Source organism: Hyla sarda, unplaced genomic scaffold (genome assembly GCF_029499605.1).
Source record: "Hyla sarda isolate aHylSar1 unplaced genomic scaffold, aHylSar1.hap1 scaffold_772, whole genome shotgun sequence".
Classification (NCBI taxonomy): Eukaryota; Metazoa; Chordata; class Amphibia; order Anura; family Hylidae; genus Hyla; species Hyla sarda.
The window spans coordinates 151088-166849 of record NW_026610795.1 but is presented as its reverse complement, the minus strand read 5'-3'; the positions used below and the strand labels follow the sequence as shown (position 1 = coordinate 166849).

At 44.8% G+C, this 15762-nt stretch overlaps 5 non-coding genes across 5 annotated transcripts; all 5 read left to right on the top strand.

Annotated features, from left to right (window-relative positions):
* Positions 1-4637: 4637 nt before the first annotated feature.
* Positions 4638-4822, top strand: LOC130346081 (U2 spliceosomal RNA). Its single transcript, XR_008884454.1, has one exon. It is a non-coding gene; the product is annotated as a U2 spliceosomal RNA (small nuclear RNA).
* A 2101-nt stretch (positions 4823-6923) lies between these two features.
* LOC130346076 (U2 spliceosomal RNA) lies at positions 6924-7114 on the top strand. The gene has a single exon (XR_008884448.1). It is a non-coding gene; the product is annotated as a U2 spliceosomal RNA (small nuclear RNA).
* Positions 7115-9203: 2089 nt separating this feature from the next.
* Positions 9204-9394, top strand: LOC130346075 (U2 spliceosomal RNA). The gene has a single exon (XR_008884447.1). It is a non-coding gene; the product is annotated as a U2 spliceosomal RNA (small nuclear RNA).
* A 2109-nt stretch (positions 9395-11503) lies between these two features.
* Positions 11504-11694, top strand: LOC130346074 (U2 spliceosomal RNA). Its single transcript, XR_008884446.1, has one exon. It is a non-coding gene; the product is annotated as a U2 spliceosomal RNA (small nuclear RNA).
* Positions 11695-13788: 2094 nt separating this feature from the next.
* LOC130346072 (U2 spliceosomal RNA) lies at positions 13789-13979 on the top strand. Its single transcript, XR_008884445.1, has one exon. It is a non-coding gene; the product is annotated as a U2 spliceosomal RNA (small nuclear RNA).
* Positions 13980-15762: the final 1783 nt, after the last annotated feature.

Genomic DNA, 15762 nt, shown 5'->3' with positions numbered 1-15762 from the left:
GCTCGGCCTAAGAAAGTTCCAGTGGTAGTGCATATGTACAACCCTTTTGTGCGGGATGAGGAGATCCAGACCTTTCTAAGAAGGTATTGTGTGTCTGTTTCTGGTGCGGAGAGGAAAAATAACATCCTGGGGACTTTCACAGGCATGAGACGTTTTTGGGTGGAGTTTAGGCCTGCCCCCGAGGGTGGTGCTGAAGGTTTTTGTCACCCCCCGCAGAACTTTGCGATAGGGAACAACAGGGGGTTTCTGCACTACCCGGGGATGCCAAGTTTTTGCCGGGACTGTTTTTGCTTTGGTCATACCAGAGAGAACTGTACAACCGGGCAGGTTTGCAGGAACTGCCACAAGCCTGATCACCGCACTGCAGACCGTCCCGAGAAACGCAAGTGTCATTTCTGTGGTTCTTCGGATCACCTGGCTAGGAGTTGCCCCACTTACCAGTCCGGGGCACCCCGATCATATGCAATGGCTCTTCGAGGTGGGACAGTTCCTGAGGACTCCAATGCTGCCAGGGCAGGCGATGCAGAGGTTAGCGTGCTGACCAGTGAAGCAGAGTCTGCCCCTGTTTTTCCTTCCATTTCTAGGTCTGTTCCGGATGCTTTGGTGGCAGAGGGGGAGAAGGCGGAGTCTGTTTCGGGGGCATCTGTTTCGGAGGCCTCTGATCCCCCAGAGGAGATGACTGTGGACAAAGAATCCTTGAAGAGAAAGATGCCGGTGGAAGAATCGGAGGATGACTGTCCGACTCCTCAGAGTCAAAGGATTGAGGACTTTCCTAGCCCGGGAAGGGAGGAGGCAGGTGGAGGGTCGTCATGTCAGATTGATTCTGACTCCTCTTTATCCTCCCTGGGCACAGGTTATTTGGAGGAATGTTCAGTCAAAAAATTGACAAAGACTCTTAAGTTTAAGGAAGGGGAGGCAAAAAATAAGGGTAGAGGTCGGGGAAAGGCTAGGCCTCCTTTTGATAATGCTTGATTTTGTATTTCCTTTTTTTCCTTCAAATGTTTGAATGAGTTTAACAATTGGTTCTCTAAATGTCCGCAGTATTAGATCTTTAGAAAGGAGATCCGCCATTTTTGATTTACTTTCTAGATATTCTTTTGATGTTCTAGGTCTCCAGGAGTGCTGCTTGGATGGGGAGCCAAATATCTCCTGGCCTTATGGGCAATCGGTATGGTCTGGTTCAATGGAACGTAATTCGGGGGTGGGGATTTTGTTCAAAAGTAATGAGTTTGTTGTTAAAAAAGTTGTCCATATTGTTCCGGGTAGGGTATTATTAGTGCATTTTATTTTCAGGGGTTTCACATATAAAGTAATTAATGTTTATGCTCCAACTGGGAGGAAGGAAAGAGGGGAGGTGTTTGAGAAATTATATTTCTTTTTGAGTGGGAGGGATGATGTGTTCCTTATAGGGGATTTCAATTGTATAATAACAGAGGGGGATAGGAGTAGTACTACGGTGGGTGGTGGGTCTGGTTTAGACAGTACTAGTAAGCAGCTTAAAGAGATTGTAAATTTATTTGGGTTAAAGGATTCCTTTGTTGCCCATAATGATGGTACTATCGGTTATACATATTTTTCTAACAATACAAGTTCGCGTATTGATTTCATTTTTGTCTCAAAACTAATGTCTGTTTCTAATTTCAGACGGAGGAGGTTACCGTTCACGGATCATGCCTGGATTGAGTGTGTGGTAAAAGGTGGTGGTCTAAGTGAGTATGGAAAGGGTGTTTGGAAGTTGAATGTGTCTTTATTGGATAATGAATGTGTATTACAAGAATATAGGGAGCGTTTTGATGGATGGGTGTTGAGGAAGGATGCATTTTATAGTGTGGTTGAGTGGTGGGAGTGGGTGAAGTTAGAGACTAAAAGGTTTTTTATTAAAAAAGGGTGTGAGAAAGGGAGGAAAGATAGAGAAGAGTATGAGAGATGGCAAAGAAGGTTAGAGTATTTGTATGAATTGAGGCGTTTGGGGATGAGTGTTGAGAAGGAGATTGAGGAAGCTCGTGGAAGTGTGAATGAGTGTCTGGAGAGGAATGGAAGGAAGATTATTGCACAGGCTAGGGTTGAAGTGAAAGAGAAGGATGAGAAATGTAGCAAATTTTTCTTTAAAAAGGCATTCAGTAAAAAAACTGAGATGATGAGTGTTTTTACGAATGATGGGGTAGAGGTCTTTGGTAAGGATGAGGTGTTAGAGGAAGTGTGGAAGTTTTATTCTGATTTATTCACGGAGAAGGAGCGGGACGTGACTCTAGAGGAGGAATGTTTGGGATATGTGGATAAGCGTTTGGATGAAATTGATGGGTTCTTTATGGAAGAGGATGTGAGGAAGAGTGAGGTGGAGGATGCTGTGAATGGGATGAAGAAAGGAAAGGTGGCAGGGAGTGATGGTTTGCCTGTGGAATTTTATCTTGTGTTTTGGGATATGTTAGGGGATTATGTATGGGAGGTGTGTAAGGAAGTACTTAGGAGAGGGAAGTTATCTAAAAGTATGAGTGAGAGTGTGACTGTGTTATTGTTTAAAAAAGGGGATAAGAGGGATCTTAAAAATTGGAGGCCTATAGCGCTCTTGAATTGTGATTACAAAATTATTGCTAAAGTTATTGCGAATAGGTTAAAGGATGTGATTGATTGTATGGTAGGTGAGGAGCAAATGTGTACAGTGCCTGATCGTAGGATTTCTGAATGTCTGTTAGGTCTGAGGGATGTATTGTGGGACTGTAAAACTAGGAAGCAAGGTGTGGCTGTTGTTACGGTGGATTTTGAAAAAGCGTATGATAGGGTGGTGCATGATTTATTGTTTAGGGTTTTGAGGAGGATGAATGTGCCGGACAGAATGGTGAAGTGGATTGAATGTTTGTATAGGGACATTTATAGTAAGATTCAGGTCAATGGTTTTCTGAGTAGGGAAGTGAGTATAAAATCTGGAGTGCGGCAGGGGTGTCCCCTGTCGCCAATTCTTTTTATTTGTATGATTGAGCCTTTGTTGGGGATGATTAGGAGAGATAAGGTGATGCGGGGTATAGAAATACCTGGTAGTCATGGGAAGGATATGCGAGTGATTGGTTACATGGATGATGTTACTGTTGTATGTAAGTCAATGGCAGGGGTAAGGCGTGCTAAGTTATTGATTGAGTGTTTCTGTTTAATGAGTGGGTTTAAGCTTAATGTTGGGAAGAGTGGTTGTAAATTTTTTGAGGGGTGGGGAGAGAGTGGGTTGTGCGAGTGGCCTGTGAGAGAGGGGGGTGTGGAAGTGCTTGGGGTGGTGTTTGATAATGATTTGTATGGGAAAGAAAGTTGGGAGAGGGTTTTGGGGAGGGTGGGGAATAAAATAAACTTCTGGTCTTTAAGGACTTTATCGATTGAGGGAAGGATTCTGGTTATTAAAGCTGTTATAATTCCTATTTTGCTTTATGTTAATTATGTGTTTCCTCCACCGGATAGGTGTCTGGCAAGAATTATCAGGCAGATCTTTGTTTTCTTATGGAATTCAAGGATGGAGAAATTGAGTCGTGGGAAGGTGGTGAAAAGCAGAATGCATGGTGGGAAAGGAATGATGAATGTGGAAGTGTTCCTGGCTGTGAAGTATGTCAGTTTTTGTCTCGCTGTAAGTAAGAAGGAATGTGTGTTTGGGTGCATGGTAAGGTATTTGGCTGGTAATGTGTTGTTGAAATATAAGCTAATGGAAAGGGACTTAAGGGTACCTGTAAGTTTTGAGGTTCCTTGGTTCTATCAGAGAATAGGGCGGTGTGTCAGGAAAAATAATCTGGAATGTGTGACTGAATGGAATGATAGTAAGAAGGTGATGAAAGTGTTGGAGCAGAGAGAAACAGTGGAATGTGTGGGAGGTCTGTCTGAGAAGGATTGTAAGGTAGTGTGGAAAAATGTCAGTCACAAGGAACTGACAAATAAACAAAAGGACTTGTCTTGGATGTTAGCTCATGGGTGTCTGCCAACAAGGGAATTTCAGAGGAGAAGGAGATTGGTAGACAGTGAAGTGTGTCCCAGGGATGGTTGCGGTGGATGTGAGAATTATGTACATGTGTTTTGGGAGTGTGGTTATGCGAAGTCTGTGTGGAGAAAAATGTCTGGTCTAATTAAAAATCTTACTGGAATTGAAATCTTATCCTTTAATATGATGATGTTTGGTTTGTGTGCAGTGGAGAGAGAGAAGGCAAGAGTGTTATGGTTCATAGTAAATTGTGTAAAAGAGGTTCTGTGGGATGTAAGGAATATTAGGATTTTCAATCAAACTGAAGTAAGTGTGAAGGAGTGTCTGGGCATGATCCGTGGTAAAATTTACCTTTACGTATTATGTGATAGGAAAAACTATGGTTCTGATGATGCAGAGGGGATCTGGAAACACAAAAAATGGAAGTACTGGTTATGATTGTATTCTTATTTGTCTTTCTTTTTCTTTTCTTACAGATTATATCCTGATATGAAGGGACAGTTGGAGGGACAGAATCCGCTGCAATTTATTTTTTCTGAGGGAAAGTCATGAAGGGAAAGCTTTTTGTTATATGTACATGTAAAGACATGATTCCTGTATATATTGTATATGTCAAATATGTGTTATTCATGTGTTTTCAGATGAATATGTAATTTTTTGAATGATTTACTTGGTTATGTATTGTATATTTCCTTTTCAATAAAAAAAAAAAAAAAAAAATCTGTTCTTATCAGTTTAATATCTGATACGTCCCCTATCTGGGGACCATATATTAAATGGATTTTTGAGAACGGGGGCCGATTTCGAAGCTTGCTTCCGTCGCCCTATGCATTGACCCGATATGGCAGTATCTTCGGGTACAGTGCACCACCCCCTTACAGGGTTAAAAAGAAAGATTCCTACTTTCATTGCTACCTGCTTGCTGGCTAGCCAGCTAGCCAGCCCTGTGGGCCTTGCTGCTGCTGCAGCCAAAAAACAAAAGGTGGTGCTGCTGCTGCTTCTGCTGCTTCTGCTTGTGTCTGGCCCCTGTTGGAGCGTCCAGGCACAGGACTTCTGCTGCTGCTGACTAAATGGCCTCCTTAATTGGATCATTTGAGTAGCCAGCACACCTGTGCAGGTAGGGCATGACATGATAGGCAGCTGCCTTGATAGCGGGTGGGTGCTGAATGTTCCTAATTGACAAAATAAGATTAATGCTTATGAAGAAATATAAAATCTCATCCCTTCCCCAATATCGCGCCACACCCCTACCCCTTAATTCCCTGGTTGAACGTGATGGACATATGTCTTTTTTCGACCGTACTAACTATGTAACTATGTAACATAACATGGGGGGGGGGGGGGGGGGTCTCCTGGCTGTTCACACAGGTGTGTCATTGCTGTACATTGACCATGCATTGCTTCTGTGGTATTGCAAAGGCAAAGACAAATGCTTCCAGCCATCCATTGCACTAATGGATTGGTCATCAGCTGGCTGTCTATGTCCCGCATCAATATAGACCAAAGTACAGAGGGTTAGGCTATGCTATTGTGCACCTACCTGATGCATCAGAAGGTGCGAGGCCCTTGCTAAATTCTGTGCACAGACTTTGAGATCTATGCTTTAGACTGTATCTAAACCTGCTCCAACATGGACTGACATTCTGGCCTACTTTCAGCCGATGCGACTTGTCTGTCGCTGAACAGTCGCTTTTTATGTATTCAGCACCTATGTATAATGTTGTAAAAATGCTCTAGAAGCTAAAGTCGCAGAAATGTCACACATATTTGGCCTGCAACTTTCTGTGCGACAAATTCAGACAGGAAAAATCAGTATAAATCCTTAGAAAATTATCCCCCAGTGTCTCCATCTGCTGGCGGTATTGAATAAGCATTGCTGCACTGATGGGGTATGCATTAGACGAAAAAAAAGAAGAAAAAGAAGAATAATACGCCCAGAAAAGAGGCGAAAAGGAGAAAAACGTAAAAAAACGTGAAAAAAAAGTAAGAGGAAGAGAAGGGAAAAAAAGGTGGAAATGGGTTTAAAAGTGATTTCGGCGGAGAAATATATATATATATATATATATATATATATATATATATATATATATATATATATATATGCGCACACACACACATAGATATAAACGTATTCTCCGTTGAGATATTGCAGCCGCTGCTGTGTCCAGGCCCAGGAGCCTTAGCACTGTGCTGTGATGTCACTCAATACCACTGACATCACTAGGTGTAAACAACATCTCTCCTTTGCTGTGTATGTGACTATGGAGCTGTTTGGTGATGTCGTCTATTACGGCCTTCATAGAAGCAACAGGAGATTGTTGCATCCATCTTGAACCCTCAGAACTACAGTGCTATGATGTCACTCACTTCCACAGGCCTTGCAGAGTGTAAACAACAACAACCCAGCTTTGTTGTGTATGTAACCAAAGGGATTTGTGATGTCACCTAGAACCTTCACAGCAGCGACAGCTTTATGAGGAGCATCAGCACTGCTCTGCCTGAGCAGAACCATCACCGCCATAGGTTGTCAAATAACCCGGATTTAACCCACACAGGTAAGTCCAATGGGGTGCAGGCATGTCCTCTATGCTTACAGCTTCCCGTGGGTGTTGGTTTGATACCGTTTGGGGACAGCCAAGGAGGCATCTGCAGGCAACAAAGGTAGGTGTGTGCTTGTGTGTGTGTTTCCTATGCAGATCCTAAGCCCAGTGTCACATGCAAGTAGGAGGAGTAAGAAGGGTTCCTGGCAAATCCGGGTTATGGATTGCATTTAAAAAGGCCCCGTGGGAGTGCAATGGGCCCCTGTCTTGCTGCTTAGCAATAATGGTATGGGTTTAGGTTCTGCTGTGTGTACTGGTGGTTGACTGCCCCCCAGCCCAGAGTGTGCATGGAAAATTGTCTGGCAGCCTCCCTGACAGCAAGCAGTGATAGTGCCCATGAAGGGGACCTTGTTGGGCCCGCCCCTTTCACGGTTATCGCTTCTCGGCCTTTTGGCTAAGATCAAGTGTAGTATCTGTTCTTATCAGTTTAATATCTGATACGTCCCCTATCTGGGGACCATATATTAAATGGATTTTTGAGAACGGGGGCCGATTTCGAAGCTTGCTTCCGTCGCCCTATGCATTGACCCGATATGGCAGTATCTTCGGGTACAGTGCACCACCCCCTTACAGGGTTAAAAAGAAAGATTCCTACTTTCATTGCTACCTGCTTGCTGGCTAGCCAGCTAGCCAGCCCTGTGGGCCTTGCTGCTGCTGCAGCCAAAAAACAAAAGGTGGTGCTGCTGCTGCTTCTGCTGCTTCTGCTTGTGTCTGGCCCCTGTTGGAGCGTCCAGGCACAGGACTTCTGCTGCTGCTGACTAAATGGCCTCCTTAATTGGATCATTTGAGTAGCCAGCACACCTGTGCAGGTAGGGCATGACATGATAGGCAGCTGCCTTGATAGCGGGTGGGTGCTGAATGTTCCTAATTGACAAAATAAGATTAATGCTTATGAAGAAATATAAAATCTCATCCCTTCCCCAATATCGCGCCACACCCCTACCCCTTAATTCCCTGGTTGAACGTGATGGACATATGTCTTTTTTCGACCGTACTAACTATGTAACTATGTAACATAACATGGGGGGGGGGGGGGGGGGTCTCCTGGCTGTTCACACAGGTGTGTCATTGCTGTACATTGACCATGCATTGCTTCTGTGGTATTGCAAAGGCAAAGACAAATGCTTCCAGCCATCCATTGCACTAATGGATTGGTCATCAGCTGGCTGTCTATGTCCCGCATCAATATAGACCAAAGTACAGAGGGTTAGGCTATGCTATTGTGCACCTACCTGATGCATCAGAAGGTGCGAGGCCCTTGCTAAATTCTGTGCACAGACTTTGAGATCTATGCTTTAGACTGTATCTAAACCTGCTCCAACATGGACTGACATTCTGGCCTACTTTCAGCCGATGCGACTTGTCTGTCGCTGAACAGTCGCTTTTTATGTATTCAGCACCTATGTATAATGTTGTAAAAATGCTCTAGAAGCTAAAGTCGCAGAAATGTCACACATATTTGGCCTGCAACTTTCTGTGCGACAAATTCAGACAGGAAAAATCAGTATAAATCCTTAGAAAATTATCCCCCAGTGTCTCCATCTGCTGGCGGTATTGAATAAGCATTGCTGCACTGATGGGGTATGCATTAGACGAAAAAAAAGAAGAAAAAGAAGAATAATACGCCCAGAAAAGAGGCGAAAAGGAGAAAAACGTAAAAAAACGTGAAAAAAAAGTAAGAGGAAGAGAAGGGAAAAAAAGGTGGAAATGGGTTTAAAAGTGATTTCGGCGGAGAAATATATATATATATATATATATATATATATATATATATATATATATGCGCACACACACACATAGATATAAACGTATTCTCCGTTGAGATATTGCAGCCGCTGCTGTGTCCAGGCCCAGGAGCCTTAGCACTGTGCTGTGATGTCACTCAATACCACTGACATCACTAGGTGTAAACAACATCTCTCCTTTGCTGTGTATGTGACTATGGAGCTGTTTGGTGATGTCGTCTATTACGGCCTTCATAGAAGCAACAGGAGATTGTTGCATCCATCTTGAACCCTCAGAACTACAGTGCTATGATGTCACTCACTTCCACAGGCCTTGCAGAGTGTAAACAACAACAACCCAGCTTTGTTGTGTATGTAACCAAAGGGATTTGTGATGTCACCTAGAACCTTCACAGCAGCGACAGCTTTATGAGGAGCATCAGCACTGCTCTGCCTGAGCAGAACCATCACCGCCATAGGTTGTCAAATAACCCGGATTTAACCCACACAGGTAAGTCCAATGGGGTGCAGGCATGTCCTCTATGCTTACAGCTTCCCGTGGGTGTTGGTTTGATACCGTTTGGGGACAGCCAAGGAGGCATCTGCAGGCAACAAAGGTAGGTGTGTGCTTGTGTGTGTGTTTCCTATGCAGATCCTAAGCCCAGTGTCACATGCAAGTAGGAGGAGTAAGAAGGGTTCCTGGCAAATCCGGGTTATGGATTGCATTTAAAAAGGCCCCGTGGGAGTGCAATGGGCCCCTGTCTTGCTGCTTAGCAATAATGGTATGGGTTTAGGTTCTGCTGTGTGTACTGGTGGTTGACTGCCCCCCAGCCCAGAGTGTGCATGGAAAATTGTCTGGCAGCCTCCCTGACAGCAAGCAGTGATAGTGCCCATGAAGGGGACCTTGTTGGGCCCGCCCCTTTCACGGTTATCGCTTCTCGGCCTTTTGGCTAAGATCAAGTGTAGTATCTGTTCTTATCAGTTTAATATCTGATACGTCCCCTATCTGGGGACCATATATTAAATGGATTTTTGAGAACGGGGGCCGATTTCGAAGCTTGCTTCCGTCGCCCTATGCATTGACCCGATATGGCAGTATCTTCGGGTACAGTGCACCACCCCCTTACAGGGTTAAAAAGAAAGATTCCTACTTTCATTGCTACCTGCTTGCTGGCTAGCCAGCTAGCCAGCCCTGTGGGCCTTGCTGCTGCTGCAGCCAAAAAACAAAAGGTGGTGCTGCTGCTGCTTCTGCTGCTTCTGCTGCTTCTGCTTGTGTCTGGCCCCTGTTGGAGCGTCCAGGCACAGGACTTCTGCTGCTGCTGACTAAATGGCCTCCTTAATTGGATCATTTGAGTAGCCAGCACACCTGTGCAGGTAGGGCATGACATGATAGGCAGCTGCCTTGATAGCGGGTGGGTGCTGAATGTTCCTAATTGACAAAATAAGATTAATGCTTATGAAGAAATATAAAATCTCATCCCTTCCCCAATATCGCGCCACACCCCTACCCCTTAATTCCCTGGTTGAACGTGATGGACATATGTCTTTTTTCGACCGTACTAACTATGTAACTATGTAACATAACATGGGGGGGGGGGGGGGGGGGTCTCCTGGCTGTTCACACAGGTGTGTCATTGCTGTACATTGACCATGCATTGCTTCTGTGGTATTGCAAAGGCAAAGACAAATGCTTCCAGCCATCCATTGCACTAATGGATTGGTCATCAGCTGGCTGTCTATGTCCCGCATCAATATAGACCAAAGTACAGAGGGTTAGGCTATGCTATTGTGCACCTACCTGATGCATCAGAAGGTGCGAGGCCCTTGCTAAATTCTGTGCACAGACTTTGAGATCTATGCTTTAGACTGTATCTAAACCTGCTCCAACATGGACTGACATTCTGGCCTACTTTCAGCCGATGCGACTTGTCTGTCGCTGAACAGTCGCTTTTTATGTATTCAGCACCTATGTATAATGTTGTAAAAATGCTCTAGAAGCTAAAGTCGCAGAAATGTCACACATATTTGGCCTGCAACTTTCTGTGCGACAAATTCAGACAGGAAAAATCAGTATAAATCCTTAGAAAATTATCCCCCAGTGTCTCCATCTGCTGGCGGTATTGAATAAGCATTGCTGCACTGATGGGGTATGCATTAGACGAAAAAAAAGAAGAAAAAGAAGAATAATACGCCCAGAAAAGAGGCGAAAAGGAGAAAAACGTAAAAAAACGTGAAAAAAAAGTAAGAGGAAGAGAAGGGAAAAAAAGGTGGAAATGGGTTTAAAAGTGATTTCGGCGGAGAAATATATATATATATATATATATATATATATATATATATATATATATATATATATATGCGCACACACACACATAGATATAAACGTATTCTCCGTTGAGATATTGCAGCCGCTGCTGTGTCCAGGCCCAGGAGCCTTAGCACTGTGCTGTGATGTCACTCAATACCACTGACATCACTAGGTGTAAACAACATCTCTCCTTTGCTGTGTATGTGACTATGGAGCTGTTTGGTGATGTCGTCTATTACGGCCTTCATAGAAGCAACAGGAGATTGTTGCATCCATCTTGAACCCTCAGAACTACAGTGCTATGATGTCACTCACTTCCACAGGCCTTGCAGAGTGTAAACAACAACAACCCAGCTTTGTTGTGTATGTAACCAAAGGGATTTGTGATGTCACCTAGAACCTTCACAGCAGCGACAGCTTTATGAGGAGCATCAGCACTGCTCTGCCTGAGCAGAACCATCACCGCCATAGGTTGTCAAATAACCCGGATTTAACCCACACAGGTAAGTCCAATGGGGTGCAGGCATGTCCTCTATGCTTACAGCTTCCCGTGGGTGTTGGTTTGATACCGTTTGGGGACAGCCAAGGAGGCATCTGCAGGCAACAAAGGTAGGTGTGTGCTTGTGTGTGTGTTTCCTATGCAGATCCTAAGCCCAGTGTCACATGCAAGTAGGAGGAGTAAGAAGGGTTCCTGGCAAATCCGGGTTATGGATTGCATTTAAAAAGGCCCCGTGGGAGTGCAATGGGCCCCTGTCTTGCTGCTTAGCAATAATGGTATGGGTTTAGGTTCTGCTGTGTGTACTGGTGGTTGACTGCCCCCCAGCCCAGAGTGTGCATGGAAAATTGTCTGGCAGCCTCCCTGACAGCAAGCAGTGATAGTGCCCATGAAGGGGACCTTGTTGGGCCCGCCCCTTTCACGGTTATCGCTTCTCGGCCTTTTGGCTAAGATCAAGTGTAGTATCTGTTCTTATCAGTTTAATATCTGATACGTCCCCTATCTGGGGACCATATATTAAATGGATTTTTGAGAACGGGGGCCGATTTCGAAGCTTGCTTCCGTCGCCCTATGCATTGACCCGATATGGCAGTATCTTCGGGTACAGTGCACCACCCCCTTACAGGGTTAAAAAGAAAGATTCCTACTTTCATTGCTACCTGCTTGCTGGCTAGCCAGCTAGCCAGCCCTGTGGGCCTTGCTGCTGCTGCAGCCAAAAAACAAAAGGTGGTGCTGCTGCTGCTTCTGCTGCTTCTGCTTCTGCTTGTGTCTGGCCCCTGTTGGAGCGTCCAGGCACAGGACTTCTGCTGCTGCTGACTAAATGGCCTCCTTAATTGGATCATTTGAGTAGCCAGCACACCTGTGCAGGTAGGGCATGACATGATAGGCAGCTGCCTTGATAGCGGGTGGGTGCTGAATGTTCCTAATTGACAAAATAAGATTAATGCTTATGAAGAAATATAAAATCTCATCCCTTCCCCAATATCGCGCCACACCCCTACCCCTTAATTCCCTGGTTGAACGTGATGGACATATGTCTTTTTTCGACCGTACTAACTATGTAACTATGTAACATAACATGGGGGGGGGGGGGGGGGGTCTCCTGGCTGTTCACACAGGTGTGTCATTGCTGTACATTGACCATGCATTGCTTCTGTGGTATTGCAAAGGCAAAGACAAATGCTTCCAGCCATCCATTGCACTAATGGATTGGTCATCAGCTGGCTGTCTATGTCCCGCATCAATATAGACCAAAGTACAGAGGGTTAGGCTATGCTATTGTGCACCTACCTGATGCATCAGAAGGTGCGAGGCCCTTGCTAAATTCTGTGCACAGACTTTGAGATCTATGCTTTAGACTGTATCTAAACCTGCTCCAACATGGACTGACATTCTGGCCTACTTTCAGCCGATGCGACTTGTCTGTCGCTGAACAGTCGCTTTTTATGTATTCAGCACCTATGTATAATGTTGTAAAAATGCTCTAGAAGCTAAAGTCGCAGAAATGTCACACATATTTGGCCTGCAACTTTCTGTGCGACAAATTCAGACAGGAAAAATCAGTATAAATCCTTAGAAAATTATCCCCCAGTGTCTCCATCTGCTGGCGGTATTGAATAAGCATTGCTGCACTGATGGGGTATGCATTAGACGAAAAAAAAGAAGAAAAAGAAGAATAATACGCCCAGAAAAGAGGCGAAAAGGAGAAAAACGTAAAAAAACGTGAAAAAAAAGTAAGAGGAAGAGAAGGGAAAAAAAGGTGGAAATGGGTTTAAAAGTGATTTCGGCGGAGAAATATTATATATATATATATATATATATATATATATATATATATATGCGCACACACACACATAGATATAAACGTATTCTCCGTTGAGATATTGCAGCCGCTGCTGTGTCCAGGCCCAGGAGCCTTAGCACTGTGCTGTGATGTCACTCAATACCACTGACATCACTAGGTGTAAACAACATCTCTCCTTTGCTGTGTATGTGACTATGGAGCTGTTTGGTGATGTCGTCTATTACGGCCTTCATAGAAGCAACAGGAGATTGTTGCATCCATCTTGAACCCTCAGAACTACAGTGCTATGATGTCACTCACTTCCACAGGCCTTGCAGAGTGTAAACAACAACAACCCAGCTTTGTTGTGTATGTAACCAAAGGGATTTGTGATGTCACCTAGAACCTTCACAGCAGCGACAGCTTTATGAGGAGCATCAGCACTGCTCTGCCTGAGCAGAACCATCACCGCCATAGGTTGTCAAATAACCCGGATTTAACCCACACAGGTAAGTCCAATGGGGTGCAGGCATGTCCTCTATGCTTACAGCTTCCCGTGGGTGTTGGTTTGATACCGTTTGGGGACAGCCAAGGAGGCATCTGCAGGCAACAAAGGTAGGTGTGTGCTTGTGTGTGTGTTTCCTATGCAGATCCTAAGCCCAGTGTCACATGCAAGTAGGAGGAGTAAGAAGGGTTCCTGGCAAATCCGGGTTATGGATTGCATTTAAAAAGGCCCCGTGGGAGTGCAATGGGCCCCTGTCTTGCTGCTTAGCAATAATGGTATGGGTTTAGGTTCTGCTGTGTGTACTGGTGGTTGACTGCCCCCCAGCCCAGAGTGTGCATGGAAAATTGTCTGGCAGCCTCCCTGACAGCAAGCAGTGATAGTGCCCATGAAGGGGACCTTGTTGGGCCCGCCCCTTTCACGGTTATCGCTTCTCGGCCTTTTGGCTAAGATCAAGTGTAGTATCTGTTCTTATCAGTTTAATATCTGATACGTCCCCTATCTGGGGACCATATATTAAATGGATTTTTGAGAACGGGGGCCGATTTCGAAGCTTGCTTCCGTCGCCCTATGCATTGACCCGATATGGCAGTATCTTCGGGTACAGTGCACCACCCCCTTACAGGGTTAAAAAGAAAGATTCCTACTTTCATTGCTACCTGCTTGCTGGCTAGCCAGCTAGCCAGCCCTGTGGGCCTTGCTGCTGCTGCAGCCAAAAAACAAAAGGTGGTGCTGCTGCTGCTTCTGCTGCTTCTGCTTCTGCTTGTGTCTGGCCCCTGTTGGAGCGTCCAGGCACAGGACTTCTGCTGCTGCTGACTAAATGGCCTCCTTAATTGGATCATTTGAGTAGCCAGCACACCTGTGCAGGTAGGGCATGACATGATAGGCAGCTGCCTTGATAGCGGGTGGGTGCTGAATGTTCCTAATTGACAAAATAAGATTAATGCTTATGAAGAAATATAAAATCTCATCCCTTCCCCAATATCGCGCCACACCCCTACCCCTTAATTCCCTGGTTGAACGTGATGGACATATGTCTTTTTTCGACCGTACTAACTATGTAACTATGTAACATAACATGGGGGGGGGGGGGGGGGGGGTCTCCTGGCTGTTCACACAGGTGTGTCATTGCTGTACATTGACCATGCATTGCTTCTGTGGTATTGCAAAGGCAAAGACAAATGCTTCCAGCCATCCATTGCACTAATGGATTGGTCATCAGCTGGCTGTCTATGTCCCGCATCAATATAGACCAAAGTACAGAGGGTTAGGCTATGCTATTGTGCACCTACCTGATGCATCAGAAGGTGCGAGGCCCTTGCTAAATTCTGTGCACAGACTTTGAGATCTATGCTTTAGACTGTATCTAAACCTGCTCCAACATGGACTGACATTCTGGCCTACTTTCAGCCGATGCGACTTGTCTGTCGCTGAACAGTCGCTTTTTATGTATTCAGCACCTATGTATAATGTTGTAAAAATGCTCTAGAAGCTAAAGTCGCAGAAATGTCACACATATTTGGCCTGCAACTTTCTGTGCGACAAATTCAGACAGGAAAAATCAGTATAAATCCTTAGAAAATTATCCCCCAGTGTCTCCATCTGCTGGCGGTATTGAATAAGCATTGCTGCACTGATGGGGTATGCATTAGACGAAAAAAAAGAAGAAAAAGAAGAATAATACGCCCAGAAAAGAGGCGAAAAGGAGAAAAACGTAAAAAAACGTGAAAAAAAAGTAAGAGGAAGAGAAGGGAAAAAAAGGTGGAAATGGGTTTAAAAGTGATTTCGGCGGAGAAATATATATATATATATATATATATATATATATATATATATATATATGCGCACACACACACATAGATATAAACGTATTCTCCGTTGAGATATTGCAGCCGCTGCTGTGTCCAGGCCCAGGAGCCTTAGCACTGTGCTGTGATGTCACTCAATACCACTGACATCACTAGGTGTAAACAACATCTCTCCTTTGCTGTGTATGTGACTATGGAGCTGTTTGGTGATGTCGTCTATTACGGCCTTCATAGAAGCAACAGGAGATTGTTGCATCCATCTTGAACCCTCAGAACTACAGTGCTATGATGTCACTCACTTCCACAGGCCTTGCAGAGTGTAAACAACAACAACCCAGCTTTGTTGTGTATGTAACCAAAGGGATTTGTGATGTCACCTAGAACCTTCACAGCAGCGACAGCTTTATGAGGAGCATCAGCACTGCTCTGCCTGAGCAGAACCATCACCGCCATAGGTTGTCAAATAACCCGGATTTAACCCACACAGGTAAGTCCAATGGGGTGCAGGCATGTCCTCTATGCTTACAGCTTCCCGTGGGTGTTGGTTTGATACCGTTTGGGGACAGCCAAGGAGGCATCTGCAGGCAACAAA